Source organism: Chiloscyllium plagiosum, unplaced genomic scaffold (assembly GCF_004010195.1).
Source record: "Chiloscyllium plagiosum isolate BGI_BamShark_2017 unplaced genomic scaffold, ASM401019v2 scaf_71659, whole genome shotgun sequence".
Taxonomy (NCBI): Eukaryota; Metazoa; Chordata; class Chondrichthyes; order Orectolobiformes; family Hemiscylliidae; genus Chiloscyllium; species Chiloscyllium plagiosum.
This window is the reverse complement of record NW_025208191.1, coordinates 1-5,552: the sequence shown is the minus strand read 5'-3', so window position 1 is coordinate 5,552 and position 5,552 is coordinate 1. Positions and strand designations below refer to the sequence as shown.

Sequence of the window (5,552 nt, the reverse complement as noted above, 5' to 3'; positions counted from 1 at the left end):
ACAGAGTGAACGAGAGACATCGGTTCAGAATTTCGCCAGCATTTTACGAGAATTCCGTTTTCTCCCACAGTTACTGACACACCTGCTGAGTTTCCTCAGCATTTCCTGTTATTGTTTCAGATTACCAACGTCTACAGTCATTTGCGTTAGCCATAAAAACAACACACAAACACACATTTTTCTGGCCCCATTAAAAATGCGGCGCTGTGCAGGAAAGTGAGAGCAGCGACAGCTCCGACCGTGAGGAATCCGAGCAGCCAACGTACGAATCCAACCCCTGTACCTCCGCGCAAATGGAAATGAATGCCCAAGCCAAAAAACGGCGAGCAAGCCAGGTAGGACTCGAACCTACAATCTTCTGATCCGAAGTCAGACGCGTTGTCCATTACGCCACTGGCCCAACGCGCTTAGATGGGCTCCACAGCTTGTGAACAATCAGCAGAGATAATCACATTCACTTCTTCACTTCGATGGCTCCCCTTTTGGAAGCAGTGCCTTTCACTGACAAAGGAAAGATATTTGCCCTGACGTGTCTGCTTCAGGATCTCTTGCTCCTGTGCTGGAAGTTTCCACTGTTTTATTCGCAGTCACTATGCGGGTTTCGGTTCCACCCCAATGAAATGTACTTTCATACATTTAATCATGGTCTATTCCAGTCGAGGCATTGACCAAATTCAGCGAGAAAGCTCTAGCCAGGAATTTGGAAACACACGAGATAAAGCAAAGTTGGCAATGCAAGTGTGAATCCGAGCTGTTCAGTGAGTGAATTGGAGATTGACGCCACTTCTGACCTGAAAGAAGTGTTTCCCCCGCCGGGATTGGAATCCCCGAGAGATACGAACCAAACTCCCTCTTGCGCTGCCTTCAGCCATTGGCAGCAGGATTCGAAACCGCAATAAGAAGCAGGATTTCTCGTTCATCGGTGCAATCACTCAGCTATACCTCTCGAACCATGTTACACCGCTGGTTTTTTGAGCTGCCCTGTCTGCGGAGCTGAGGGAAGTGCATCGTTGTGCATTTGTTTGAATTCAATTACCTACGTTTTTGAATGATTTAAATATCGGTACAAGGTGTGTCTGGGTGTATCATTCCGGTCAATGGAATAGAGATTCAGCTAAACGCAAAAGCAGAAACTGCAGGAAAAAAAATAACCCGGTCTGGCAGCATCTGTGGAGAGAGAATCAGAGATACCGTTTCAAACTTTCTACAGAATTTTATGAGAATTCCATTTCCTCCCTCAGGTACTACCGCCCCTGCTGAGTTCCCTCAGTAATTCCAACAGCAGATCTTGTCACAACAATCCTCTTTATTTCAGTCAGGACAACCGAGAGGCACAGATGTGCTTGCAAGGAATAATACAATCCTGGAAGGTGAAGAGTGAGGAGTGAAAGACATGTTGGGTTTAATTGAGATGTGGACGAGAGTATCCCAGTTGCTGTGCTGAGGTTAGGAGGTGACATGACAAATTCTCACATTCTGCGTCCTCTCAAATGCAGAGTCCCTAAATCATCAAACAAGTGTGTCTGGGCATGAGTACGGAATGGATGCATATGACTTGTGAATTTACTTTTTGCATGGTGAGATTTCTACAGTAAGGCAAAGGATCCGCTTCAAGAATGATTAAGAATAATATGGATTCACTCTTGAGGGAGTGCAGTGAAGATTTACCAGGCTGTTTCCGGGGATGGTGGGGCTGACGTATGAGGAGAGATTAACTGCGTTAGGATTTTTTCCTCCAGAGTTCAGACGGATGAGGAAGGAATCTCATAGAGATTTATAAAATATAAACAGGAGTGGACAGGATAGATAACACATTCCTCAGAAAAGGAGACCAAAACTGCACACAATATTCTAGGTGTGGCCTCACCAAGGCGACAACACATCCTTGCTCCTGGACTCAACCTCTCACAATGAAGGCTAATATACCATCTCTTCATCAAGCAGTAAAGCGACATTGCATGAAAGCACATTACCTGAAATGCACTTGAGCATCTTCCAACGACGAGAGCATGCTGGTGACCTCTGACAACCAAACTGGTTTCAAGGCAATATGATGTGCTTCCATGGCAATAGACACAGAAATGTATATGCAGTTACATAATTAAACACACGCGCTGCTGTAGAAAATCACTGCAAGCAGAACTTAAGCATTAATCAGTTTATTGCACGATGCACACTCCGTCCGAAGAGAGGCTCAGTAGAACTCCGAACTACAGCAGGAAATTACAGCATTATAGAGAAAACAAAGACAATGTCTCCAATTTTGAATATTCGAGTGATATCAGCTGCTCTCCATTCTGCAGGGACTGTATCGGAATGTTTACAATCCTGACAGTGAATGCAATCTCTACTGCTGGAACCACTTTGTGAAGTACGCTTGGATGTAGATTATCAGGCTCTGGGGGTTGATCCACCATCCATCCCCGCAATTTACAAAGCAATATTTCTTTACTAATGTTGATCAGCCTCAGTTCTCCCACTCAGTAAAAGTTGCATTCTCCAACATTTCTGGTATCTGATTTGTGTCCGAGAGTGTTAGAGTTGCACATCACAGAGACAGGGCATTGCCCAAACTGATCCATGCCAAACAAATTATCCTTACACGATAATCTTATTTCACTGCACTTGGCCCTTTATCCTTCTGAACCATTCCTGTGCATGTATTTGTCCAAATACCTTTTAAATATGGTTAATGTTTCTCCCTCAACCACTTCCTTTGGCAGCTCATTCCATATGCTTAACAGTCTTAGTGCATAATAGTTGGCCCTCAGGTTCCCATTTATTATTTCCATTCTAAACTTAGACTAATTCCTTCTAGTCCTGGATTACCCAACGCTGGGAAACTACTGAGTGCATGCCTCTCATGGTCGTTTACATTTCTATAAGATACCCCGTAAATCTCCTACCCTTTAAATGTAAATTTAAAGATTCAGCAACCGAGTCTCCGCATCAACGATCTCCCTCTCCATTTTGATTAAAAAGTTCTCGTGTGTCCTGGTTGCTCGTCCCCAAGGGATCTGCTACAATTAGATTAGCAATGATTAACTTCTCATTACACAGCATCCAGTGTAAGATGGCCTGCTTTCTAGTTGGTTTCCGCACGTATTGGTCAAGGAAACCATTCCACATGCAACCCAGAAATTCCTCCTCTCCACCATTGTAACTACATTGATTAGTCCAGTCCATGTGCGGTTAACATCATGCATGATCACCAAAATACCCTTATCTCATGCATCTGCAATTTCCTGTTTACTGCCATTCCCAACATCACTCCTGCTGTTTGGGGGTGTGCATGTGACACCCACTTATGTTTTTTACCCTTGTTTTTTTCACTCTACCCATAAAGACACCAAATTGTCAGAGCTGGTATCCTTAAAAGAGATGAACAAACCTACATTACAAGGAATGGAGACATTTCGCTAAAATGTAGACCTTGATTTGATGCTAATTAGTCTTATCCACTTTCAATGAGTTGTTTCATAATGCTACAGCTGCTAGTTTAAGGTGATGAGCTAGATTAAACGTGCACTTGCTTGCTCAATAGATTGATATCAGACACGTATTGTTGACATTTTCACCATCAGTGTAATGTCAGTGCTTCTCCAGCAGATGGAAGTGAGGACTGATAGTCGCTTCTCCTGTCAACATATTCAGGCCTGTTGTGACACACTGTTGGTACAATTGAAACTTAATTGCCAGGTTTCTTAGTCATGTCACAACCATTCCACAAAGCGGTATTAGATGTTCTTGAAAGACATGACGGAAAGCAGGCATGCTTAAGTATTACTGAGTCATAGGCTTTATCATGAGTCGATATAGAATCCATGTAGGTGAAGGACAGAAATACCATGGGAAAGACAACGTTGCTGGAATAAATGTTAGAATCATGGAATTGTGAAGAAAGCATGACAGAGATCAGAAGATAATGAAGCATGGAAAGAAAGGCAGTGTATTAATCACTGGCTAATTAATCCTCACATCAACCTTTCAGGGTTAAATCCCATTTGTCATTGTTCTGCCAGGTGATCAGCCTGTCTATATTGTCCTGTAGTATAAAGTTTTCCTTCTCACTATTTACCACAGCAATGCTGTGGTTTGTTCGCCGAGCTGGAAGTTTTTGTTGCGAACGTTTCGTCCCCTGGCTAGGCGACATCATCAGTGCTTGGGCGCCTTCTGCGAAGCGCTTCTTTGGTGTTTCCTCCGGTGTTTATAGTGGTCTGTCCCTGCCGCTTCCGGTTGTCAGTTTCAGCTGTCTGCTGTAGTGGTTGGTATATTGGGTCCAGGTCTATGTGTTTGTTGATGGAGTTTGTGGATGAATGCCATGCCTCTTGGAATTCCCTGGCTGTTCTCTGTCTGGCTTGCCCTAATATAGTAGTGTTGTCCCAGTCGAATTCATGTTGCTTGTTGTCTGCGTGTGTGGCTACTAAGGATAGCTGGTCGTGTGGTTTCGTGGCTAGTTGATGTTCATGTATGCGGATTGTTAGCTGTCTTCCTGTTTGTCCTATATAGTGTTTAGTGCAGTCCTTGCATGGTATTTTGTACACTACATTCGTCTTGCTCATGTTGGGTATCGGGTCCTTCGTTCTGGTGAGTTGTTGTCTGAGCGTGGCTGTTGGTTTGTGTGCCGTTATGAGTCCTAGGGGTCGCAGTAGTCTGGCTGTCAGTTCCGAGATGCTCCTGATGTATGGTAGTGTGGCTAGTCCTTTTGGTTGTGGTATGTCCTCGTTTGTGGTCTTTCTCTTAGGCATCTGCTGATGAAGTGGCGCACACACACACAGACCAAGTCCTAAACTATGAAAGTAACCACCCCAACACACACAAACGAAGCTGCATCAGGACACTATTCAAAAGGGCCACAACATACTGCAGTACACCAGGACTGCAAAAAGAAGAAGAAGAACACCAATACAAGGTATTCGCCAAAAACGGATACCCGCGGAAGCGGCAGGGACAGACCACTATAAACACCGGAGGAAACATCAAAAAGCGCTTCGCAGGAGGCTCCCAAGCACTGATGATGTCGCCTAGCCAGGGAAGAAACGTTTGCAACAAATACTTCCAGCTCGGCGAACAGAACCACAACAATGAGGGGTGACCTTATTGAGGTTTCGAAAATCATGAGGGGTATAGATAGGTTAAATAAACAAAGTATTTTCTCTGGGGTGGGGGAGTCCAGAACTAGAAGGCATAAGTTTATGGTGAGAGGGGAAAGATATAAAGGCGACCTAAGGGATAATTTTTTTCATGCAGAGGATGGTACGTGTATGGAATGAGCTGTCAGAGGAAGTGGTGGAGGCTGGTAAAATTGCAACATTTAAAGGACATCTGGATAGGCATATGAATAGGAAGCGTTTGGGGGGGATGATCCAGATACTGGCAGGTAGGACTAGGTTTGGTTGGGATATCTGATCGACATGGACGGGTTGGACTGAAGTGTCTGTTTCTGTGCTGTACATACCGATGACTCTATCAGCAAAGGTAGTCACAAAGAAAAATTCAGATAGATTCCTGAAACAGTGTGTCGTGGTTCAACCCGGCATCTTGATGTACTG

The 5,552-nt window shown here is 44.3% G+C and overlaps 1 non-coding gene across 1 annotated transcript; it reads right to left on the bottom strand.

Moving 5' to 3' along the window:
• Positions 1–327: 327 nt before the first annotated feature.
• On the bottom strand, positions 328–400 carry trnar-ucg. The gene has a single exon. It is a non-coding gene; the product is annotated as a tRNA-Arg (tRNA).
• Between the last annotated feature and the right edge of the window lie 5,152 nt (positions 401–5,552).